The 27,223-nt window shown below is 45.5% G+C and overlaps 1 protein-coding gene across 2 annotated transcripts in view; it reads left to right on the forward strand.

The window, feature by feature from the left end:
• ALPK1 (alpha kinase 1) overlaps nt 1-27,223 on the forward strand; it is a 217,454-nt gene that overhangs the window by 20,150 nt on the left and 170,081 nt on the right. The window contains exon 1 of one of the 2 annotated variants that reach the window (XM_029596233.1): nt 8,742-8,859. The exons of the other annotated variant lie outside the window; for it this stretch is intronic. The gene's annotated coding sequence lies outside the window, so the exon portion shown is untranslated. Of the gene's footprint in view, nt 1-8,741; nt 8,860-27,223 lie in introns of those variants that run through there. 2 annotated transcript variants of the gene reach the window in all.

Genomic DNA, 27,223 nt, shown 5'->3' on the forward strand with positions numbered 1-27,223 from the left:
TCATGTGTTCAGTGTGTCACGCATGTGAGAACCATCTGTCAGGTATGACCCGACAGAAAAAAGGTTGAGAACCACTGCTCTAGAGGAGGGCTTATGCAGTCTCTAGGGGAGAGCCTATGCAGGAATGCTGCTTCACCTTAAGCTGATATAAATCCTAAGGGCCAGGAGCTATGGCCAATTAGTGGCTGACCAAAGGTCCAGCCACATTTAGAAAAATTTTATTATGAGTTTTTTGCCTTTACGGCCAGCTTCTTTTCAAATTCTCTTAGGCTGTCTTATCCATGTTTTATATTTAACTTTCCAGTACGTATGCTTTTTCCTATTTTCTTCAGATGGATTCTTCTTCCAATTTTTGAAGGAAGTTTCTTGGTTAAAATACCGGTAGCCTTTTTCACTTCACCTTTGAATCAAGTTGGCAGTCGTTTGGTCTTCTTTCCACCTTTCTTAATGCGTGAAATACATCTGGGCTGCACTTCTAAGATGGTAAACAATGTCCATGCCTTTTGTACACTCTTAACCTTTGTAGCTGCACCTTTCAGTTTTTTTCTCTCTTCCTTATTTTATCAAAGTTTCCCTTTTGAAAGATTAGTGCTAGAGCTGTAGATTTACATATTGTCCCCCTTCCAGTCATTAATTCAAATTTGATCATACTATGATCACTATTGCCAAGTGGCCCCACCACCGTTACCTCTCTCACCAAATCCTCCGTTCCACTAAGAATTAGATCTAAAATAGCTCCCTCTCTCATTGGTTCCTGAACCAATTATGCCATGACGTTTTTGCAGACTGTGTTTGCTTAGGCATTTAAGATTCGTTTTGGACAAAGATGACTTTCAGACAGTTATACAGTCATCTGTCAATACTGTTATTGATTATTACAATGCATTATATGTAGGTCTTCCTGCTTCCACTGTACGTCCCCTGCAAGCATTGCAAAATTCCGCTGCCCTGTTGATTTTAGGGGCTCCAAGATGGGACCATGTGTCCCCGTTGCTATTTAATCTTCACTGGCTCCCCATTACAAAGTGGATCGAGTTTAAAATATTGATGCATGTCTTTAACATTTTAAAAGCTGGAGGGGCCGTCCTACTGGTCGGCGCTTTTAAAAAGATGCACGCCTTCCCGGAACCTGCAGCCCCAAATGAAATTGCTACTGCAAGTTCCCACTGCCAAGCAGGCCTGATTAATGGACATCAGGAATGACCTTTTTATGTAATTGGACCACTATTATGGTATGCTATTCCAGAAGATTTGAAAAAGATCGATGATATTTTAATATTTTGCAAGCAACTAAATCTTTTTGGATTATGCGAACTAATAACACCTACAGCATTGGATACATTTTATTGAAAAGTATGTTTATTTTTAATGCTATTTTATGCTGGATTATTGTATTATTATATTGAATTGTTATAATCCACCTAACATAGAAATTATTTTAAATAAATAAATTAAATAAATGAAGCAGTCATTTATTGCATCCATACCTCTCTAGCATGTCCTGACGTTACAAGTACCCAGCCAATACTGGGGTAATTGAAATCACCCATTATTACTGTATTGTCAAATTGGTTAGCTTCCCTTATTTCTCTTAGCATTTCATTGTCCATCTTATCATTTTGACCAGGTGGATGGTAGTATACTTCTATCGCTATACTCTTCCCCAACACACATAGGATTTCTACCCATAAAGATTCTACCTTGCATTTAGTCTCCTGCAGGAACTTTATCCTGTTGGACTCTACATCATCCCGAACATAAAGTGCCACCCTGCCTCCAAGTTGATCCACACTATAATTGCAGAATAATTTGTATAGCACTTGGTATAGCACTGACCCATTGGTTATCCTCCTCCTAACAGGTCTCTGAGATGCCAATTATGTCTACCTGTTCATTCAGTGCTATACGCTCTAACTCTCCCATTTTACTTCTGGCATTGGCAAACAGATATTTCAAAGTAGGTTTTTTGTTGGTATTAACTATAATTTAGAATCTTTGAACTCAGGTTGTTCTTTTCTTATAGGCACATGGACTTCTTTTGCTTTTATTGGAACCTCTCTGTTGGGATGCTCCAACTGTTTCATTAGCGCATGGTTAGTATGAAACAAACCACGAGCTGCTGAGCAATTGTCAGCTTTCCCCTTTGTTCTAGTTTAAAAGCTGTTCTATCACCTTTTTAAAGGTTAATGCTAGCAGCCTGCAAGGTTCTGGAGGATGGGATCTTCACACTCCCAAAGAGAGAGAGGATATACATGACCTTAGCGCGATAATCCGGGAAGAGAATGGCCTGCATTTGGAAGTGCATCCGGCATTGATTAATGAAACCTCGGCACTGCTTGGGGTCCCCCATGTAACGCGAAGATGCAGGCAGGTGCGGGCAGCACCGGTGAAGAAGAAACCACTGATACTGGTGCAGGGACTGGCTTCAGGGCATCCATCCTAATGGCCATTCTCTCCAGGGCGGCAGTAACCTGGTTCAGTACCTACTATTGTTCCTGCAGTCGTTGAGCCAGGCCAGGTATCGCTTGGAGCAAGGACAGGGTCGCTGGGCCCATGGCTTCAGCAACCGCTTAGGATTGTGGACTCTTGTGTTGGGGGTGAGCAGATGGTGCAGAGACTGAACTGGAGGTTTGCATGTACCAATCTATTTTTCCTGGGCTTGAGCCTTTGGGTTTCAGGGGGAAGCAGGCAGAAGAGTAGAACCAGGGTCAGGCTGAGGTCGGAGGCAGGCAAGGATATTGAGAGTCCAGGCTATGTTCTGTGGCAAGTGGCAGGCAGAGATATCGAGAGTCTAGGCTAAGGTCAATTACCAGTAATCTGCCCAAGGGTTGGAATGTGGAAGCAGATGAAGCTGGAGAGGTGAAGACAAGTCTGGGCAAGACTGAAGAGATGAAGGCAAGGCTGAGGACAAAAGAAGCAGCAACACACCACTGCCTAGGAAGACGACCTGTTGCTGAGGTGATCTGTGTTGTATGGCAGGGGTTTAAATTTCTGGCCATGTGATGTCATCGGAGGGTGCCGGGGAAGTTTATTCCTGCCGTGGGGCCTTCATAGGTCAGCACACATGCCTAGAGGAAGGTTCTGACAGTGAAGATAGTGGCGTTCACAGCCGCCTGGTATGGCAGCTTTTCTAGCTGTGCAAAGTGGTGGTGCTAGACTAGCTTGGTGGCATTGGATGAGTGAGGCAGCTCGAGGGAGCACCCGGCGAGTTGGCAAACATAAAAGATTGACTTGAGTAGTTAAAAGTTGTCACACAGATTCATCAGCAGAGGTTTATTGGCAAACTAATTAACGTGTGTACCACCAGAGGTTTGTTAGAACTCATTTTCCTTTGAAGTTCAAGTTATATTCCCCCTAGCAACTCATTTCCAGTATCCACGTTTTCCACCTACGACCTGGGCTGCAGAAGTTGAATCTCCAAATGAACCTATGCAGCTGGGCCGCAGCCATCTAGCCTCTGAGGAAAAATTACGTAGAAGGCAGCTGGGCCTGTGCATGTATTGCACAGGTCACAAGCACCTCATGGCCAACTACCCTGAGAAACAGGAAAACTTCCATGCCTATGGTTGACTGGGGACGCAACCCTGGGCCAGGCCTCCTCTACTCCCCAACTCCTCATCCCTGTGTTCATCACTGTGGGCCAAACCCACTTCTCCAAAGCAGAGGGAAACCTCATTGACTAAGCTCTGGTTGCACACCATGGTATACCCACGGTTCCTCTGTCTCAACCGTTCACAATCTCTTCAGTCTATGGAAAGCCCCTCCTGGGGCAGCTCACAGAGAGTACTGTTCCACTATCTCTCCACATGGGTCTTCAACATTCCGAAACCATTACTTTCTACATCATTCTTCCAGCAGGGACTCCCCTGGCTTCAAAAACATCAGTCCATCACTGACTAGTCATTGCTGGAATTGGCCCAGTGAGGCTTGTCCTGTTCATCTATGTGCCTCAGCTTTGTCACTCCTCTGATCCGTTTGACCATTGCAGTCACCCAGACAGAATTGTCTCCTCTACATGCCAAATATCAGGACGTATTTTCCAAGCAGAAGGCTGAAACATTACCTCCTCTCTGTTCCTATGATTGTGGGATCTAGCTCCTCCCTGGCAAGGAACATCCATAAGGGAGGGTATACCATCTCTTGGAGCCTGAGACCAAGGTTATGAGTGAATATATCCAGGAAAATCTTGCCAGAGGATCCATCTGCCCATCCTCATCTCCTGCTGGAGCAGGTTTCTTCTTTGTGGCAAAAAAAGACAGTACACTCCAACTGTGAATAGACTACAGAGGCCTTAATGCCATTGCAAGAAAGGATAGCTATCCTGTACCACTGATATCTGAGTTGTTTGATCGTCTCCAAGGAGCCCAGGTCTTCACAAAACTGGATCTCAGAGGAGCATACAATCTTGCTCATATTAAACAAGGAGAAGAGTGGATGACCACCTTTAATACTAGAGTTGGGCACTATGAGTACTTAATAATGCTCTTCAGATTTTGCAATGCCCTGGCAGTCTTCCAAAAAATAATGAATGACATCTTTCAGGACCTTTTATACTCCTCTGTGATGGTCTATTTGGACAACATCCTTATCTTTTCCAAGACCTCATGTGAAACAAGTACTCCAGCGTTTATATGAGCACCACCTGTATGCCAAGCTAGAAAAGTGAACAAGAACAATTACCCTACCTGAAGTATATTATCTATAGTACCAGTCTATGCATGGATCTGGCAAAGCAGAAGGCAATCTTAAAATGGTTTCCACCTGTTAGTCTCCGAGCCCTGCAACGATTTTTGGACTTTGCCAGTTACTATGAATAATTCATCCCCAAGTACTCCACCCTCACCGCACCACACACTGCCCTAACACGCAAGGGCGCAGACACCAGAAATTGGACCTTGGAAGCTGTAAATGCATTCCAGTCACTAAAGCAGGCTTTCACTCAAGAGCCATGTCTATGATATCTGGATACCACTCGTCCTTTTGTACTCGAGATAAATGCCTCTTCCCTTGGGGTTAGGGCTGTCCTCAGTCAAAATAGCACAGAAGGAATGCTTCTTCCATGCTCATTTTTCTCCAAAAAATTCTCCCCTGCGAAGAGGAATTATATGATCAGGGATAGAGAACTCCTAGGAGTCAAGTTAGCCCTTGAGGAGTGGTGGCACCTCCTAGAGAGGGCCCAACATAAGATCCCCATCTACACAGACCATAAAACCTAGAATACCTTCAGCAAGCTCAACAACTCAATCCTAGGCAGGCTCGCTGGTCCCTTTTTTCCCCCCAATTCGAGTTTGACCTCTATCAACCGGTTGCAAGGAATCTGGGGGAAGATGCAGTATGCCACTCCTTAACTGAAGATGTAATAGAGGCCCCTCAACATATCATTGATCTTGCAAAGATCATCCTTACTTCCGCCATTGTTGTTCCTCCTGGGAAGATGGGGTTGTCTCCAAGAGGCTCTGGGAAAAAGAGTTGACGTGGGCACACAACTCCTGCATGGCAGGACATCCTGGGGTCTCACGAATTCTTGACCTCTTCCAACACCATTATTGGTGGCCCCAGGTCAAGAAAGATGTTAAGTATTACATGGTTTCCTGTCCTACCTACACACAGAACAAAGCTGTCCGTGCCTGACTCTGGGTGTTGTTACAGCTGTTGCCAGCCCCCAGGAAACCCTGGACCAACATATCCACAGATGTCATTGTGGAATTCCCTCTCTTACGGATGCACTGTGATATGGTTCATAGTGGATAGATTCTTGAAAATGGCTCATTTTATACCTATTGCTGGGATATCCTGAACTGGCCTGTCTCTTTCAATTGCACAGTCTACCATACCACATCCTGTATGATAGAAGCATCCAATTTACAGCCTGCTAATGGAAAGCTCTCTGCTGCAAGTTTGGCATCTCTCACCCCCAAGGCAATAGGCAGATCGAAAGGATCAATCAGGTCCTCAAAACCTCAGGTTATTTGTTAACGAGAGGCAAGACGACTGAGCCATTCTGCTGTCATGGGCAGAATTTTCACATAACAAACATGTAAGCAGTGCCACTGGTTCTTCTCCGTTCCAGATCATGTATGGCAAACATTGCGGGTACTCCTCCCGCTGCCTCTCACTGTGGACTGCCCTATAGCCCTTCTCACAGCCAAGGAGCTCCATGACTTCTGGATTCAAACCAATCAACTGATTTCGCAGGCTGCTACTTGAGCCAAGAAATATGTGGATACCATACACCGACCAGCACCACAACTCAAAGAGGGCTAGTATCTAGTATGGCTCAGCATCCAACATCTACGTCTCTGGGTTCCTTCACTTTGCCTGGCACCACGATTCATGGGACCATACCCCATCCAATGGCAAGTAGGCCCCGTCACATACTAGCTGAAATTTCCCAATACATTAAGTATCTATAACATATTTTACATCTCCATACTGAAACCACTGATCTTTTCCTGGCCCTCCAGGAAGCCTCCCCAGACACACAGAGGTGGAAGAAGACAGTTTGAGGTAGAAAAAAATCTTGGCTTCGCGAAGGTGGCAGAACAAACTAGAGTACCACATCGCCTGGAAGCACTTTGGCCCAGAGAAGAATTCTTGGGAGCCTGCCACCCACCTCAAAGCATCACTTCTGCTAAAGCAGTTCCATTGACAATTTCCCTCCAAACTTCAGCCATGGGCCCTGAAGAGGGGGTTTAGGAGAGGGTTACTGTTACATTTGCCGGCTTGCTGGCTTCTCCCACAAGCCAATTCACTCACCCAAAGCTACCAAACCAGTCTAGCACCACCGTTCCATGTGGCCAGGAATGCTGCTATGCCACATGGCTGGGAATGTCACCGTCTTTACTGTCAGGGCTTTCTTCTAGGTGTGCACTATCCTATGAAGGTCCCAGCGCCCTCCAAAAACATCACACGGCGGGAATTTAAACCCCAGCCATGCAACACAGAATCACCTCAGCAAACGGTCGTCTGCTCCTTTGTGCTTCAGCCTAGCTTTCAGTCTTGCCTTCAGCCTTGCCCGCCTTGTCTTCACCTCTCCAGCCTCATCTGCTTCCACATTCCTACTCTCGGACAGATTACTGGTAATTGACCTTAGTCTGGACTCTCAATATCTCTGCCTGCTACTGACCATAACTTGGACTCTTTACATTTCTGCCTGTCTCCAACCTCAACCTTATCCCCCAATCTCCTCTTCTGCCTGCTTCCCAAAGACTGCCACCTAAGACCTGCTGGCCCCTGGAATACAAAGGCTCAACCTGAGGGGAAAGGGGTTGGTACAGGCGAAGCTCCACTCTCTGCACCGCATGCTCTGACAGTTGGCGGTGAGGACCTACAGGGCCTTCCCTGTAGGTTGCTTCAACCTCATCCCAACACAAGGGTTCACAATCCCAACACAATCACCTTTCTCTAACACCTTTTCAAAGAAAGTTAACTACCTTTTTCTAGCTTTTATTTCTTAATCAAAGGTACACTTTCAAACAGTAGAAAAATAAAATATTATTACTTCACTCCCTGGTCTTCTTGATTAATCAAGAGGCACACAAATACTGGTCTTTTTTTAATTTTATTTATTTAGTTTTTTAAATTAGGCACATACACAGTAAAATAAATTACTTTTCCTGGCTTTTAGTCAAGGAACACACACTTATTTACCCCACAATTACACCTTTCCTCAAACTTTTAAGCCCCAGTATTATCCAGCTAGCAATACTTACCAATCCTCTTTAGCCACCAGCAAAATCTTCTCCTCTGAATACTCCCTCAGAGTTGAATGTTATTCTATTCATCAGCTGTTTTGAAATATTTATTATTTTTATTTGCATGGTTTTACTATTATGATGTTTTATATTTCTTAATTTTGTTGTCACTTTATGATGTATGGTAATATTCCTGTTTTTCCATTGTTGTACTGAATACAGAGTATGACTTGTTCCAGTTTCATTTTTTCTCTGCATATTTCTATTTATACTTTTTATATGGTGACTTTATTCTGTATTTGGTGAAGTTCTGCATGAATGACTGAGGTGAGACATTATGGTAGCTAGGGTATAGTTTCTGTGTAGGGATCTATTGCAGCCTGGCCTGTTCTGTTTTTGTAATAGAGAGTGTATTGGCAGTGAGGGGGATGGGGAGGGAGTGAGAGACATTTTTCTCTTCTTTTTATACTTTTGTTTTTATGTGAGGAAAAACATATTTGTTTCAATCATATTTTTACATACATCTTGAACATTTTAAATTAAAGTTTATGACAAAATTAATATTCAAGAGTTGTGTGAAAGATTACGAAATCTGGCAGAACAGGGTCCCGACTGGCTTGTGACACTTGAGGAGCAGAGTTACCTACCCCCATTTTAAATCTTTGCACACCACTTCAAAAAGGTTGCCTACCCCTGTGTTACGGTGTGTTTGCGTGTCGCATGTGGTAACAAGGTTTCCTGTTATGTTAGAATCAGAGAGTGTTAAGATAACTCCGCTGACACAGAAAAGTGCCAAGATTCCTCCTGGGAGTTTTTACTGACTGCTCCTTTCAACTCTGGCGACAAATGAAACTTATTAATAAGCTATAGGAGAGCTCTCATTAATGTTCTTTTCTTTCTTCTGCATCTTATGCTCAGTTTTGAAGAAGAAAAAATAGGAAGGGAGGGAGGGAGGGGCGGGGATGGATCATTACATTTGTGATCGCTGGGAAAGTGAAAAAAAAAGAAAAAAGCAGTACAGCCAGCTCCGGTTTCTGTCTCTCTCTACTGGTACAACACTTTACTTCCTGGTTCAGTTTCTGTTTTGAGGCTCTTCCTGCCCCGTGGTATTGCACTGGAAATTTTTATAAAATCAAAGAAACCCTAATCAGCAACAAGAAAAAGGGTGAGTACATACATTTAGCATAGAGGGAAGTAATACCACCCTTGAGAAGAAACACTTCTGTTTTTCATGAGCAAGCCCCACATTCATATCCTCTAACTCATTCTGACTTTGTAAGCGCATTAAAACAGTTGTTTGTGAGAGGCTTTCGGGAGGGGGCAGAGCAGCTGTACGACCTCCTGAAGAGCAAGGGCGCTCCGAATGGGTAAAAGTGCATTTCTCTGCAGTTGGGGAGGAAACACCCCAGGGATTATTGTTGTTTTTTTTTATTGTAGAGATGTGTACATGTTTTAAAATTTAAAAATAAGTTTGTGAATTGGTTTTACAGGCTAGAGCAAAAATCCACGAATTTGTCCATGCGACGAGGTGAGACCCTCCCACAGCCAGAAAGAGTCTAGGGATAGGGAGAAAGTAACCAGCCAGACACAGGGACCGATGCAATACAGTGCGCTCAGTCGGACATGGGTAGAATAGGTGCTAATCAATCCCCTAATGCATTATGGGATTAGCGCATATTCAACCCGGAGTGAATCTCATAGCGCTCATCACATGCAAACGAGGCTATTAGGCATTCACTTCCGATGCAAAAAAAAAATGTGCATCTCAGACGCACATTTAACTGTCATCTATTAACGTCTGCCTGGAGCAGGCGTTAATAGCTGAGTGCATCTAAAACAAGTACAGAAAAGCAGAAAATACTGCTTTACTGTACTACCTCCTACTTAATATCATTGTGATATTAAATAGGATGAAAAATAAAAGAAACAAAAAAAGTTAAAAAAAAAAAAAAAGAAAGTTGGGTTCAGGAACGGATGCTTGACTGACAAGCGTTTGCTTCCTGAACCCTCGGCGTCCGTTTTCCTTACCAGCAGACAGCCATCACGAAAACCGATGTGTTAAGAAAGCAGGCGCTGACTGTTCAGCACCTGTTTTCTATGCAAATTTATTGCATCGGCCCCACAGAGGGCACTGAAATAGAAACAACTGAGGGGCCGGAGTGGTAGCACCCAAGTTCAGGACCCCTAACTTAGGCCAGGGAGTTTCCCGGATGGATGGGACAAGACGATAAGCAGTGCCCTGCAGTCCCGTAGTACAGGCACAGACCCGAATGCCTCCGTCTGAGGCGTTCCTCCGGGGACAGACGCCCTCAGCCCGGCTGCATAGGTTCTTCCACTTTAGTGGATGGCGGGATTCCGCTGGGGGTGGGCCTTGCTGCTGGTGGAGAGCAGGAATGTTCTGCAGTGGTACGTCGGGGTGTCCGAACTTCTCAGTGACGCCCCTGGAGGTGGTGGTCGATGCGGCCTGCAAGGTTGATAAGATCCTCGAGAGAGGACGGTAGCTCGTGGGCTGCAAGTTCATCTGTAAGTTGAGATGATAAAACCGTCCAGATAAATGGCTCAGAGGCAATCCTCCTGCCAAGCCAATTCTGTGGCAAGAGTTCGGAACTCAGTTGTATACTCGAGTGCTCGCTGACCTTGCCTCAAATATAGGAGATTGGAACTAACTACAGCCTACCTCCCTGGGTCGACGAAGGTCTGACGAAAGATGGCCACGAAAAGTGGTAATTGTTGGAGGAGAGAGTCTGAACGTTCCCACAAGGGAGATGCCAGTGCCTTGCCCTGCAGATGCTAAAGAATGAAGGTAACCTTTGTAAGCTCATCCTGGAAGATGGAGGGCTGCAGAGCGAACTGCATATAGCACTGGTTGATAAACCCTCTCCAGATCCTGGGGTCCCGGTTGAAACGGGGTGGAGCAGGTAGGGCCAGCAGAGCCCTGGAGGGCGAGGGTGAAGGCCGAGGGCTGGGCAGTGCGGACGTCGGTATTGTAGACCCAGCGAGGGTATCCAAACAAACATGAAGGCGCTTGACGGAGGAGGCCAGCACCTGTAAGAATCGCTGCTGTTCTTGGATCTTCAGAGCGAGGCCCGGAATGACCTGGAGGGAGGATGGCTCCACCAAGTCCATGGCCTTGGCAACCTGCTGTGCTGGTGGTGGACCCTTGGCCTGAGGTGGGGTTGACGCTACCCTCAATCTCGTTCCCCCACAGGTTGAGCCCTTGGGTGCCAGGGCTGGCTGGTCTTAGGCGGGCCTCCATCAGACGACTCCCAGTGGATGTTGTAGCAGGTAGCCAGAGACCAGCAGAGGTATCAGAGGGACCGAGGCAGGGATCCAGAGGCCCGGGCAGCAAGTACGGACCGGAAGCAAGAGTAGGTTACGCCTGGACAGCAGAAGGCCGAAGCCTGGCAAGGCCAAGTCCAAGGGAATACCAGAGGCAAGGTCGCAGGCAGGCAGCTGAGCTAGACATGGTACAGCGAAGCAAGGATCAAGGCCGGTAGTCAGTCCAGAGCATAGTCCAACGAAGTGAGAGTCAAAGCCAGTAATCAATCCTGAGCGTAGTTCCAACGAAGCGAGGGTCAGAGCCAGTAATCAATCCTGAGCATAGTTCCAACGAAGCGAGGGTCAGAGCCAGTAATCAATCCTGAGCATAGTTCCAACGAAGCGAGGGTCAGAGCCAGTAATCAATCCTGAGCATAGTTCCAACGAAGCGAGGGTCAGAGCCAGTAATCAATCCTGAGCGTAGTTCCAACGAAGCGAGGGTCAGAGCCAGTAATCAATCCTGAGCATAGTTCCAACGAAGCGAGGGTCAAAGCCAATAATCAGTCCGAAGGCAAAACTAGGTAGGAATCAGGAACGGAGTCAGGAACATGAGCCAGGAACGAAGTCAGGAACAAGGATGAGCAACAAGCACACGACTAGCGTGGAGACCTGTTGCCAAGGCAAGGATCGAGTGGTGGGCCCTGCCTTAAATAGCAGGGCCCGATGTCATTATCTGGGGCTGCAGGTGAGATTCCCGGTGCAGCCCCTTTAAAAGTAGAAGAGGCACGCAAGCGCTAGGAAGGAGCAGGACCCTGGATGGCGGCGTCTCCCCGTGGCACTTGTGGAATGACCCACTGGGAGCCGGAGGAGTCCGTAGATGAACAGGGAGAGTCGAGGAGGCAGCGGGGGTGCAGAAGTGCAGGCGGCTGGCTACCGCCGCCAGAGAGGACGGGCCAGGTCCGGGAGTAGGCCCGGTTGCGGGCCTGCTGCAGCCAGGACACGCAACAATCGATGCCCAGCGTTTTGTTGTTGGGCATCTGGTTCAGGGCCTCAGAAAGCTCTGCTAGACTATGGACATATTATTACAATGTAATCTTTTCTTTTTTAATTTGTTATATGTAAATCGATGTGATGACTTATGTTGAATGTCGGTATATAAAAAACAAACAAATAAATAAACAGGAAAGAGAAAAGAATTATTGCAGGAGTCTATTGGGAGTTGTAGTCCAGGAGAGATGTGATCTAAAGTTAGCCAGAAGGGAGAAACAGATGGCAGAGGAATATGATAATAATTGGATGATCCAGGTGAGGTTAATTAAAGATTTACTTAGTGAAAGCAAAGTCTCTCATGGGGAGGAGACTGACAGGCAGGCAAAGAGCTGCCAGAGAAGTGGAGGCCAATTAGAGGAGACCGAGGTAGGTTGAGGTTTGCCAGGCCTAGTGGGGAGTATTCCTGGAAGGTAACCGGAGAGCCTGCTGCTAGGAGCTAGCCATATGACAACAGAGAAGGGTATTTTGGTTGCTGCATAGAGTTTATGCCAGCCTGGGTTGTACATGTCTGGCGTACACATGATGCCAGAGGGGTGTGGAACTGTGTTTCATTTGTCAAAGAACAGATGTTAAAAGAACAATTAAGATGTTTACTGCAGGTGCTTGGCCAAGTTGTGTATTTCAGGCCATCAGCAAGTATTTGGCTAGGTCACAGGTGGAGTCCATCACAGTCAAATTAGTTTGTGTTACGGTCCCGGGGCACGGCCCGGGACCTGCACTCACCAGGTGGCCCAGTCCGGCCGCAGGAACGCCATCGCTGCGGCCTCTTAGACCCGAGGAGCGGTCTTCCGCAGCGTTCTCCCTGTGAGAGAGACGCCAACGCCGATCCGCGGCTGGCCCCGCCCCCTAGGTGTGTGCGTGCGCCGGGGCTGCAGATTTAAAGGGGCCAGCGTGGGAAACGTGGACAGCTCCTCTACTGACGTCAGATGCTGCTGGGCCATTTAAACCCGGCAGCTGCAGCAATACCTCCTCGCCTTGCAACGAGGTTCCTCAGGTTCCCTGAGTCTTTAGTTGCTGCAGTGTGTCTGATCGTCTTGTCTTCTGGCTCCTGACCTGGCTTGTTCCTAACTTTGTCTTCGGCTTCCGCTTCCGGCTTTGGTATTGATCAGAAAACAGAATTCATTCTTTACAGCCAAGAAGGAGTGGGGCATTGCCTGCAACCTAAGGGTCTTTACCCCTTGTAATACATCATCTAGCAAAGGTTTAGTTAAAAATTGAAAAGTTGACCATCAAGGTGTTTACCTCTGAAACATAATTCCGCTGGGCATGATTATGGGGAGGAAAACACTTAACCTTACTTTGAGAAAAGGTTGCTAGATCCTGCACATTTTAAGTTTACATCATTAACACCCTTTGGTTTACTTAGTATCCCTTTAACAACACCAAATAACTCCAAGGGTCTATTAATTGCACTATTAATCTGCATTGTATAATGTATTTTTGTTTTAGCCACCTCCTGCTTATAATCAGTCAAAGCTGCTAAATATGCCACTTTTCAATACATCTCTCTTCCTTCGCCTCCACTTTCTCTAAGCACCACGCACTTTCTTCCTCAGCTCTATAGCTGGCACTATAGCTGGTGCGCCTTCGTTTACAAACAGTAATGGGGGAGCAACTTTATCAAACTTTCTGCAAGGAATCATTCCACCACTTAACTGCCTCCCCCACAGATGTCATAGTGCAAGCATCCTTCACTTCATCCCCACTGTTTCCTAAACATTTCTGAATTTATTTCAGGATGTACCATTTTCTGTACAGTGTTGTGTTCCTGAATAGTGCCTACGTGCTTCACCATAATCATGAGTAATCTACAGTCAGACCACGGGATAAAACTATTTTTAACATGTTGGACCATATGGCACAATGCCAGCCTCTCTGAAATCAGAATTAAATCCAACATGTGCCCATCCCCGTGTGTTTGTTGTTGAACCAACTGTGTTAAACCTAGCATATTCACGGTGGCTAAAAAGGTCACTGCCCCACTTGAAGCAGCACCATAAAAATGCATGTTAAAATCGCCCAAAATAGTCAATTTTGAATGATTTATGCTTAAGGTGGTCAGCAACTCAATTAAAGCATCAACAACCACTGCTCTCTGAGCAGGCAGTAAATACACCAGCCAAAATGTCCAACCTTGCATTTATAATCCAATGTCTCAAAATGATCATTCTCTCTAACACCTTCACTTTCCTTACTTTATAAGGTTTTTTAAAAATAGTTAACACCCCCCTCCTTTTTTCTTTGGACGATTTACTCCCTCATAACTGTAGCGTGAAAGGCACACCCCATTCATAATAGCAATACTCACTACTTTAACCAAGATTCTGAAATAAACAACAAAATATAAGTCTAACTGCATTAAAAGATTTGAAATCTTTATCTCCTTATTTCTCACCGATGGAGCATGTATATATGCCATTTGTAAGACATCTTTCTTTTTCATCTCAGCTTGAGACATTCGAGGCGGGATTATTAATACTCTGTTATCAACTCTGGTGTTATACCTCACGGGCCTTCTTAAATTGCCATTTATACAGTAACCCTACCTTACACAGATACTGCTCATCTCATGACTTTCTGCCATTAGAATTGTCATCATGCAATATTTAATCAATAAAATGATATACCACCAATTTACAGGAATCCGTACCCCACTCATTGTCCCACTCATGACCCATGAAGGGGCCCACAAAGGGACAGGCCCTTCGGCAAGGCCTGCTGGCAGCGGCCCGTCTACAGATCCCTCTTTTTATTCCCCACGGCCAGGTCGTTCGCCGATGTCACCCGCAAGGGGCAGGGCAACTGCATGGGCCAGAGCAGGAGCAACTGAACAGCTTTTTCTGGAATCGAAGGACGGAGCGCTGCGCCAGAGCTGTCACCACGAAGAAGGGAGCAGAGAGCCACCAATTTCAGTTTCCGTACAGGGCGCCAGATGGCCGAGTGCTGCCCCGCTTCGAGCTCTGGAAGGTTTAAAGTTTAACTGATCTGGGTACGTGTACCCAGACTATGGTTACCTTAACCAGCTGTACTGGAAACGTAGCCAGGCAAGTGGCAGAAAAACAAAAATTAAAAAAAAAAAAATCCTTGTGGGCCTGAGGCCTGAATCCCTCACCCTGCCAGTTTGCCAGTCCTCCTCCTAATCCCCACCTGGCATCCCCATGGGGCTGCCAGGAGCATGGCACATTGGTACAGCGCCTGTCAGTGACTGGTGTTGCTTTGACAGTGTTGCTGTCAGGTAATTCTCTGACAGTTCAGAGACTGGACACGGTCGGGAGCGACAGCCCTGGGGATTCTAAGGGGTGCTAGATGGGGTGGGAAGTTCGGGCTGGGGATTAGGAGGGAGGTCCGGAAGCTGGAAATATTTTCAGTGTTTGGGGGTCGGGAAGGCTCCTTGGCTGATAGACCTGCTACTTTTTTATAATCTTTCTGGGGGAGGGGGGGGGGGGTGTGGCTTGATGGGAAAGGGGGGTTCAGGCGCTTTGTCCAGCATCAGTTTGAGTTATAAAATAGGGTGGGGGTCGGACCTGCAGGCCCACACTAGCGCGTCCCTAGCGCCTCCTTTTGGCCTGGAGCGGCGGCTGTCAGCAGGTTTGACAGCCGACGCTCAATTTTGCCGGCGTCGGTTCTCGAGCCTGCTGACAGCCACGGGCTTGGAAACCGGACGCTGGCAAAATTGAGCGTCCGGTTTTCGGCCCGACAGCCGCGGGCCAAATTCAAATGTTATTTTTTTTTTTTTTTACTTTTTTTTACTTTTGGGGACCTCCGACTTAATATCGCTATGATATTAAGTCGGAGGGTGCACAGAAAAGCAGTTTTTACTGCTTTTCTGTGCACTTTCCTGGCACCGGAAGAAATTAGCGCCGACCTTTGGGTCGGCGCTAATTTCTTAGAGTAAAATGTGCGGTTTGGCTGCACATTTTACTTACTGGATCCCGCGCGCATACCTAATAGGGCCCTCAACATGCATTTGCATGTTGAGGGCCCTATTAGATGCCGCGGGTGGGCCGCGTGTTTTCCTCCCCTTACTGAATAAGGGGTAAGGGAAAACACGCGTCCAGAGCAGGCTGACAGTGCGCTCCGACGGAGCACACTTTACTGTATCGACCTGTAAGTGAACTCACCCCCAGAATGTTTCCAACTTATCCAGAGGCCTTTTATCCAATTACAGGTGCCAGAAATGTAAACCTTGGCGGTTTGGCCAGGCACTTCAGAAGTTACTTGGACAAACCCCTTTGTATCTGGAGCTCGTAGTGCCCTTGTATTCATCTTGCGGAGTTAGGGCTGCCAAGCCTCTAGGATGCCAGAAATTATGAGTCAACCTCCCAGATACTGCGGTGAGCAATCCTGGACAAATCACTTGGGGATTTCTGAATTAAATAGGGGATTCAAATGGGGAATCACATCTACTTCATGCGCAGCCTCATTACTTTGCTATGTTCCTGAAGTGACTCAGCCAGGGTTTGCAACGTCAGTGTTTAAAGAAGGAGAAAACCAGCACAGACAATTTCTGGACACTCTGCTTTTTTTTGAAATACATATAATACATTTTTCCAGTTTCTTGTAGTCTAATGAATGTGTTTTAAATATCAGATATTTTGAGATCCATGGTCAGCCGCTGACTGGCTAGGAAAGTTAGCTGGATAAACATATCTGGTTAACTCAGCCAGGATATGCTGTGGCACATGCAGGCAAACAAGCCGGATAACAAGTTTTTAGCCAGATAATTATCCGGCCATGTTAGAGGCAGTCAAACTGGCAAGATTTTTAAATGCTGGCATTTGTTTGGTTAATTTGTGTCAAACCTATCGTAACAAATGTGCTGTTATGAATATATTTTATTCTCTTTTTTTTTTTTCTTTCCTTTTCTTTAAAGAATTTGATGCAATTAACTCACGCACCATTCACCTACGTTAAACAGTCACAGAAACCCAATCGTTCTTTTAAAAATAAGGCTCACAGATTTACTAGTGATCTTTTGATGTTTTCGTTATGCAACATACTTGAACATTGGGTGCAGGTACCAAATTTCACAGTCAGACTGGCACTTATTTCCTGCTGGCGCAAACTGTGAGCAAATGTCTCTCTCTATAATAAAGAAGTGACAGTGATTCCAGTCCTTAAAGTCATTACGCGAGACGATAAAACCTCCTGTCAGAACTGGCAGCCCTATACAGAGTTGAGCTCCTTGGGGGTAATTTTGAAACCGTCCACAAAAGAAAATTCGATGAATACGTGCATAAGTGGCACTAATTTTTATTTTTATTTATTTATTTATAATTATTTACCATCTAGCAGTAAAGTATTGATCAAAACAGTGTACAATATACATAAACAAAAATAAAAGCAAGAAGAAAGATACAATCATGAAATTATATTTAAATTATAAAAAATATTTTAAAGTAATAAAAATTATCCAGCTTTAAAAACATATATTTGTCATATTGTCTTTTTAGTTTTAACTCTATGTATGTATGATTTTAAACTGCCTAGATGGATTGTTACTAATCTTATTAGCAGTATATAAAAACTTTTAAATAAATAAAATAAACAAACAAGAAATAAGAAAAGAAAGCCAATTCAGATTGGATGGGGAGTGCATGATGAAGAATGCTGGGGCAGATTTTAAATACTTGCGCGAGTGCGTACTTTTGTTCGCGCAGCAGGCGCGAACAAAAGTACGCTGGATTTTATAAGATACACACGTATCTTATAAAATCCGGGGTCGGCGCGCGCAAGGGGGTGCACATTTGTGCAATCTGCGCGCGCCGAGCCCAGCACGCGCTGCCTGTTCCCCCCCCTTAACTTTGCGCGTGTCGGCTGGCTGCCCCGCTCCATGGTCCGGTCCCGGGAACTGTTCCGGAGGCCGCGGTCACGCCCCCGGGCCAAAACCACGCCCACGTCGCCACCCCCGAAACGCCGCGCCCCGCCCCCGAAACGCCGCGTCATCCCGTCACGCCCCCCGCCACGCCCCCGAAGGAAGCCCCGGGACTTACGCGCGTCCTGGGGCTCTGCGCGCGCCGGCGGCCTATGCAAAATAGGCCGCCGGCGCGCGAGGGCCCTGCGCACGTAAATCCAGAAGGATTTACGCGCGCAGGGGTTTTAAAATCTGCCCCGCTGTGTATAATGTAGTTAGGAAAGATTTGTATCTGGGGTGACAAATACTTTTGTAAAGAGAGAGATTTGAGATTTGATGAAGGGGAGTAGGTAACCAGTTCCATAGTTGCGGGCCAGCTACTGAGAATGCTCTTTTTCTTGTGATGTTTAGACGTGCTAAACGTATCGATGGAATGTCCAGTAAGTCTTTGTTGAAAGATCTTAAGTGTCTATGTGGTTTGTAGATTCAAAGGATAGTGCTAAGCCAAATTGAGGTTGGATTAGGTAGTGCACAATGGTATTCTAAATTTAATAGGCAGCCAATGCAGAGTAAATAATGTGGGGGAGATGTGATTTTTGATAGATGAACCAGTTAGGATACTAATTTTCAAAGCAAATGTACGGGAGAACGTTTGCATTGAAAATTACACCAAAAACACTGCCTTCCTGCAGTTACATCTGCAAATTTGTGAGCAGGAATTGTTTTGGGGAAAATTTGCACACCTACCCTTGAACATCCAAAAGTATTCACATAGGTGTCAAGGTCACTCCAACCCAATCCCTAAGGACAACTTAAATGAACGCAAAGCGTATCTGTGCACATTTACCTGCATAGCCGGCAGGCAGTGCCATAACAATCCCTTTCCACGCTTTTACCTCCAGAAATGCCTTTGAAAATTACCCTCCGCAGGACTAGTTCTTGGGGCAGTGTGAATTTAAGCTTTCCAAAGCGAGTTTTCATTGTTCTAAGGATCTTTTGGTTTTTACGTGTTCTAGGAAGCTCTTTGGCGTGTTTCCTGGAATTACCCTGGCTGCCTGAAACCCAAAGGCACTGACTGCACTCTTTGTTCGGATTACATCAGCTGAGGGTTTATTCACTCTCTAGCTTGTTTTATGTTATGCCGGTTTTTCCAGTCACACTTGCCAGCTGTTTAAAAAATAAATAAGTATAAAATACAGGTTTCCAAACACAAAACAAGAGCTAGGTTTAGGATCTTTACTATAGGCTGAATCAGAATATTTTAAATAAATAAAATAAACATAATCCTGCTGGCCCCTTCTAAGGCTGATTTGTTAAGCTATTACTGGGGAAATCCAACCACTCCTCCCCCTCCCCATTCAGGCCACTCTCCTTCCCTCTGCTCCCCTTCCTTCGGACTCCTCTGTTCCTCCTCCCCTTCTCCTAGGCTCGCTCCGATTCCTCTCCCCTTGCCTTTGAGGTGCTGCTCTCAGCTGGCTGAGGCAGTGAGAGTGAAGGTGAGGGGGTGAGCAGCAACGGGGACGCAGAGAGCACACACGCTCCCGGTCCCCACAGCTGCTGCCAGCACCGGCACAGACATTCAAAATAACACTCCCCACCCCCAAGCACTCCCCTTGACTTTCCAGTGGCTGCTGCAGCACAGCACTTTCTCCTTTGGCAGCAAAGGCATAGCTGTCCCTCTGATGGCAACACCGCCAGCAAAGCATCTCCCCCCTCTCTCTCTTCCCCTATCTTTCTCCCAATTCACTCCGTGCCCTCCACCCCCCCTCTTTATCTCCCCCCTCTTGTCATGGGTCCCGCTTTTTTCTCCCACACCCATCCCTTAAGCTGAATTTCTCTCTTCTCCCCCTCACTCTTTGCTCCATATCTTCCTCTTTATTCCCCTCCATTCCTTGGCAAGCAGATTCCATCTGAACTGGACATTTTCTCCCCTTAGTACCCACCATAGGAAAAACATTCAAATCATGTTGTCACTTCAGTGTCAGAACACAAAGTCCCTCCATTACCAGACACTTTGGGGCAGATTTTTAAAAAGTAAGCGCAACCGGCACAAGCAAAAGTACGCCGGATTTTAAAAGATATACGCGTAGCCGCGCGTTATCTTTCAAAATCCAGGGTCGGCGCGCAAGGCTGCGTAACATCGGCAGCCTGCGCGCGCCGAGCTGCACAGCCTGCCTCCATTCCCTCCGAGGCTGCACCGAAATCGGAGCGGCCTCAGAGGGAACTTTCTTTCCGGCGCCCCCCACCTTCCCTTTCCTTCCCCTAACTAACCCGCCCCCCAGCCCTAACTAATTTCCCCCCCTACCTTTATTTCAAAAGTTACGCCTGCCGGCACGCCATTTTCCAGTCCAGGGGCTGGTCCGGAGGCCATGTCCACGCCCCTGGAACGCCCCTGGGCCGGAACCACGCCCGCGGCCCTGCCCCCGGAACGCCCCCTGATGACGCGCCGGCCGCGACACGCCCCCCAGGAAAGCCCCGGGACTTATGTGCGTCCCGGGGCTTGCGCGCGCCGCCGAGCCTATGCAACATAGGCTCGGTGCACGCAGGGGGTGGAAGGGGCAGCTTTTTGGGGGTTACGCGCGTATCCCTTTGAAAATCTGCCCTTTTGTGAGGTGGCACAAAGCCCTGCAAAAAGTCACTCAGAACCTATAAAGCAAACCTGCCATACCAAAACAGCACAGACGCTCAGAACTCAAACAGCAGCACCAAAATATCTTCTAGTGAGAAAACAGAACTAGCTGGACTGCTACAGATACCTACACACTAGCAGGATACTTCACCTCTGTTACACACGCAGAACATAGAACATAAGATTTGCCATACTAGATCATCAAGCCCAGTATCCTGTTTCTAACAGTGGCCAATCCAGGTCACAAGTACCTGGCAGGATCCCAAAAGGTAAATAGATCCCAAGCTGCTTATCCCAGGGATAAGAAGTAGATTTCTGCAACTCCACCTTTAATAATGGTTTATGGGCTTTTCCTCCAGGAACTTGTCCATACCTTTTTTAAACGCAGCTACACAAACAGCTTTCATCTCATCTTCTGGCAATGAATTCCAGAACTTAATTATGAGTTGAATAAAAAAAAAAATTTTCTCATTAGTTTTAAATGTACAATTTAGTAACTTCATTGTGTGTCCCCTAGTTGTTGTATTTTTTGAAAGAGTAAAAAAAGCAACCAATTCACGTTTACTCATTCCACACCACCCCGCAGCTGTCTCTTCTCTAAATATAGAATAAGGTATCCTCACCAAATACAGAATTAAGGATCACAAATTTAGAAACACTGAATTCCTCTTTGTTCTGCTATACCCTCCATTTTCAACTCTCCCATTCCTGCCAAAGGTGGGTGTGAGTGGGGGGCTAGGAAAAGGGGAGGGGCTGGATTAGGGATCAGAGGACTCTTCTCTGCTTTGCACTGCGTTCTGTCTGCTCCAGGTTCATCCCATCCTGTTTCTTGCATGGGAGGGGAGGGGAGGGGCTGGGACAGGAAGCAGAGGTTTGGGGCAGAGCCTTAGGTAAAAGCAGCCCTGCTGATGATCCCCCCCCCCCCCCAGTCCTGGCCCTGGGTGCTGCTGCTTCTCCTTCCTTACATAATCACTTTCTTTCCAGACTGGATGCATGTGGGAGAGGCACTGTTTTGGGGTCCAGATGCTCTTGACTGAGCTGTCAAGCAACAGATCTTGTCAGTGATGATGCTTTATGCTGAGAATCCAACTTTGCTGACTTCCTTTTAAAATGAGTGGATTTAACAAGTGAATTTTCAAAGAGTTAATGGGGTTGCATGCAAGTAAATAGCATAGATGTGCATAAGTAGCATGTGTGCACATATATAATATTTTATTTACCCCTCGAGTAAGTACATATTTGTAGAAACGTGCACTAATTTTAACAGGGAAAAAAAGGCATGGTCTAGGGGTGTTCTGGGTCGGTGTTCATAAGCACATGCCCAGGCTGTTATTTTGTAAGAGGTATATGTAACATATATTACTGAACTTATCCAAATATACTTTTACACCTGCCAATTGACTTGCAAAATTGGAAATGGATGTGTTTTTTGTCTGCCATTTTTGGGTGGGAGGTCCGGGTGAACTGGTGAGTTTCAGGCAGGGATGGATTTAGGATTTTGTCACCCTAGGCATTTTTAGTGCTTTCTTTCCCATACCTCCTATTAAGGGTCTGTTGCAGGGTGGCAGAGGGCTGTTCTCTTCTGACTGAGATTCAGCAAAGCTGGAAGGCAGCTCCCATCCTCCCATCCTATCCACCCCCAACATGAAAACGAAGATCTTGTTGATTTAATGATCAAATTGTTGGTAGATGGTGTCTGACTCTTAATATTGGGAGAGTTCAAGTGGCATTTCAGTGATCCAAAGCATAGCATAACCTTCATCTTTATAATCATTGGGACTGCAACAAATGAACTTTATATTTAGACACAGTGCGTGGCGCACCATTGACTTAATACTTGCATCCAACTCATTTAAAGCTAATGGCTCCATTCAAAAACTAGACCCCTGTGATCTGATCTGATCTTGCATTGATCACATTCCTCCTCAACTGAAGTCAGAGAAAATTTATTTATTTTTTTTTTATTTTATAACTTTTATATACCGGCATTCGTAAAAAAACATCATGTCGGTTTACATGTAACTGAGAAAGGAAATTACAATGATAGGTGGAGGAAAGATAGATAGTTAAGAGGTAAGTTAACTTTACTGTGGTGCCAACGTGCGTCACAGTTAAACGAGATTACATGTAATAAACCATATTAGACAAAATTAGACATGTAATAAATATAATAAACCATATAATAAACCATATTAGACATGTTAGTCATATTAGACATATTAGACAGTATATATACATATAATAAACCATATTAGACAAAATTAGACAGTATTAGACAAAGTTAGACAGAAATTAATTATGTACAAGGGGAGGTGGTGCGAGGGGGTGGGGGGTGAAGCGCAGTGGGGAGGTGGGGGAGGAGGGGTTGAGGGAGGCGAAGGGTGGCAGGGGAATAAAGGGGCAAGATGGGGAGGGGGGATGGAGGGTAGGGTGGTGTAGGAGGGGGGGGGTGTCATATACGTGATATGGCGATCATTATGAATAATTGTACAAGAGGCGAGGGAGAGGGAAAAGTAAGAGGGGGGAGGAGGAGGGGGTGGAACTGGAAAAAGGATTCCCATATCCAAAAACAATCTTAACAGGACTAAAGAAAAAATCCTTGCACCCCAGTACATTGAAAACTTTAATGCTAAACTAGAAGCCCCCACTTGAGAATCAGTAGATAACCTAGCCCAACATTGGAACAACTCTTGTTCAACTGTTTCCTGAAAGAAAGGCCCATCTGCCCCAACCACTCCTCACTTTGGTTCACAGACCATGTCAGACAGCTAAAACAAAATCTGCCACAAGCAAGCAAGATAATGGAAACAATCTAGACCAAGAGGTCAGACTAGACACTAGACAAGAGCTACAGAAAAAACCCATTCTAGACCTCTCATGATTTTAAACACCTCTATCATATCCCCCCTCAGCCGTCTCTTCTCCAAGCTGAAAAGTCCTAACCTCTTTAGTCTTTCCTCATAGGGGAGCTGTTCCATTCCCTTGATCATTTTGGTCGCTCTTCTCTGTACCTTCTCCATCGCAACTATATCTTTTTTGAGATGCAGCGACCAGAATTGTACACAGTATTCAAGGTGTGGTCTCACCATGGAGCGATCCAAAGGCATTATGACATTTTCCATTTTAGTCACCTTTCCCTTCCTAATAATTCCCAACATTCTGTTTGCTTTTTTAACTGCCGCAGCACACTGAGCCGACGATTTCAATGAGTTATCCACTATGACGCCTAGATCTCTTTCTTGGGTGGTAGCTCCTAATATGGAACCCAACATTGTTTAACTATAGCATGGGTTATTTTTCCCTATATGCATCACCTTGCACTTATCCACATTAAATTTCATCTGCCATTTGGATGCCCAATTTTCCAGTCTCAGAAGGACTTCCTGCAATTTATCACAATCTGCTTGTGATTTAACTACTCTGAACAATTTTGTATCATCTGCAAATTTGATTACCTCACTTGTCGTATTTCTTTCCAGATCATTTATAAATATATTGAAAAGTAAGGGTCCCAATACAGATCCCTGAGGCACTCCACTGCCCACTCCCTTCCACTGAGAAAATTGTCCATTTAATCCTACTCTCTCTTTCCTGTCTTTTAGCCAGTTTGTAATCCACGAAAGGACATCGCCACCTATCCTTTGACTTTTTACTTTTCCTAGAAGCCTCTCATGAGGAACTTTGTCAAACACATTCTGAAAATCCAAATACACTACATCTACCGGTTCACCTTTATCTACATGTTTATTAACTCCTTCAAAAAAGTGAAGCAGACTTGTGAGGCAAGACTTGCCTTGGGTAAAGCCATTTGTTCCATTAAACCATGTCATGAACACTTCTCTCCATCAAGGACACTACCCAGACCTCCTAAAGACAACAAACATTAGACCCATACTAAACCCCCCCCCCCCCCCCCCAACACACACTAGATCCATCAGGGTGCACCAACTACTGCTGTATCTCTACCCTTCCATGTCTGGCAAAACTCAGCAAAACTGTGGTAAACAGTCAGCTGAATGACTACTTCAAAGAGACAAACAGATTGGATAAATCCCAATGAGGATTTCGCTCAGGACACAGTATTGCAATAGTCCTTATCTCACTCATTGACAACATGTTGATGGAATAAAGATGATCAGGCTTTCTCATTCTCCTCGATTTATCTGCCATCTTTGACATGGTTGATTACTGTAACTTGTTAACCAGATTGGCAAACCTGAGTACGAGGGGCACCATCCTAAACTGGTTCCATGCCTTTTGACCAGCAGACATCAGATAATAAATTGGGGTGCAGTTCTCCTAAACCTTGGCCCCTGTTCTGGTGTATGCCTCAAGGCTCTCCACTATCCTCCATCCTCTTCAAGATCTACCTCCAGCCTTTAGCTTCTATTATCTGAAGCAATAGACTCAAAATATACATCGATGCTGACAACATACATATTCCTCCCACAACAAGACTCATGGGATTTAACGACAGTACTTCTCAACCAGTGCTTTATAGCAGTAACAGACTGGATGTCCACTTAACAAAAAGAAGACAAAGGTCCTATGGGTTAGTAACACTCCACATCCTGGCACTCCACTCACTCTTGGTGATATCACCCAACATCCATAGATTGAAGTTAAGTGTAAGAGTTATACTTGACTCAGCCCTCAATATGGAGAGCCAAGTAACAACTGTAATTTGTAAAGCCTTTTGACACCTCTATATACTAAATTAGCTATGCCTTTTCCTGCAACCAACCAATTTCAAAACGTTAATGCAATCAATAGTACTCTTCTACCTACTCTACTATAATACCATCTATGTCAACTTACCTCAAAAAACCCTTACCAAACTTCAGACACCACAAAAGGCTGCCGCCAGATCTATCACCAGCAGGAGAAATTGGGAATGTACCTCTCCTCTATTGTTCTCAAGTCTCTGGCTCCCAGATTGTCAATGCATCAAATTCAAAATCCTATCCCTGAATTTCAAAGCAAAGAAGGGCACTGGTTCCATCTACCTGACAGAACAGGTAAGAGGATACGACCCCATCCAAAATCTTCCATCATCCCAGAAAAAGCACCTGATCAGTCCTCCCTTCAAGACTGGCAGAAGAAAATGAGATGCAGAACCTTCATTGGTGTGCCACCTGATCTATGAAATTCACTTCCTCCTCCTCTGAAAATCTGGCTCTTCAGCCAGCTGAGCCACACTCTGAAAACTCCATTCCATGTCAGCACGCAGGCCACAAACTTCAGACAATTCATGCTCCTCACTGAACCATTGAGCCTCAGTCTTCATCCATTACTTAAGCCATCTTTAGCAAAGTAACTTGCTCAACCTGTGTCCTTTTTGTAATTAGTTAACATGTAGAGCTGCTTTTCTACAGTAAGAACATAAGAACATAAGAAAATGCCATACTGGGTCAGACCAAGGGTCCATCAAGCCCAGCATCCTGCTTCCAACAGAGGCCAAACCAGTCCATAAGAACCTGGCAAGTACCCAAAAACTAAGTCTATTCCATGTTACTATTGCTAATGGCAGTGGCTATTCTCTAAGTGAACTTAATAGTAGGTAATGGACTTCTCCTCCAAGAACTTATCCAATCCTTTTTTAAACACAGCTATACTAACTGCACTAACCACATCCTCTGGCAACAAATTCCAGAGTTTAATTGTGCGTTGAGTAAAAAAGAACTTTCTCCGATTAGTTTTAAATGTGCCCCATGCTAACTTCATGGAGTGCCCCATAGTCTTTCTACTATCCGAAAGTACTGTAACGCAGTGTTTAAAACCCGTATTTCCCTATTGTAATCTGCTTTTAAGTGGCTGTATAGCCACAAAAGGTGGAGTGTAAATTCAAATTACATTAATTTAGTGTGCATTAAAAAATTAGTTTACACAAAATGAAGCAAAACAAATGACAATACATTCCTGGTGAAAATGTAAAAAGCATCAGGCTTCTGTAAAGTAGATCTGGGCTTATCTTTTCCTTTCCTTTTACAGCAAGAGTGTTTTTGGAGAAGTCTTTCTTTATATTGTTTTGACCATATTTTGCAGCACATGGGTGCTGTGGGTGCTTGAGCACTCCCAATATTAAAGTTGCCAACTGTCTGGAATATTTCCAGAGACTGTACAGAATTTTAAGGTAGCGCCCACAATCCAAAACAAAGACTAAAATGTCTAGAATTCATCCCTTCAATTTGGCAACACACTAGAGCTAATCCTCAAAGTTCCTACAAGACAGAGCTATTCTTATTACAAGCAAGCTTCACTCTCCCCTCTATAAAGCGCCACAGTGCCCGCCCCACCATGACCCTCAGGGACCGGTCCAGCCCATTATTTGGAGCCCCCCCCAGCAGCCTGCTAGCTTCCAATTTGGTTTTCAGCTTCTCCGTGACTGGGTCTGGTGTCCCAGCCACTAAGGCATCAGTCCTGTGGCATGAAGATTTAGTCATCAAGTCTATTGTTACCAGTGTCCTAAACACTGCCCAGCCGGCTGTGACTCCCACGTGCGACATCAGTGAGAGATTGTTGCTGTGCCTGCATCCTGCCCCACAGGACAGCTCGGAGGCATTAAGTAAGTGGCAATGGCACGGCACATTGTAAATGGCTCCTGTTGGGGTGATTCATACCTCGGTTCGGGTGGCCATATACATAATCCTCCAGATTCCCGAATTCCTGCCTGCTAAGCTCCCTCTCTGCCGCTACCCATTTGCTGTCTGCTGGTCAGCATGAAAGGGGCTCCCATAT

This window comes from Rhinatrema bivittatum, chromosome 1 (genome assembly GCF_901001135.1).
Source record: "Rhinatrema bivittatum chromosome 1, aRhiBiv1.1, whole genome shotgun sequence".
In the NCBI taxonomy this organism is placed as follows: domain Eukaryota; kingdom Metazoa; phylum Chordata; class Amphibia; order Gymnophiona; family Rhinatrematidae; genus Rhinatrema; species Rhinatrema bivittatum.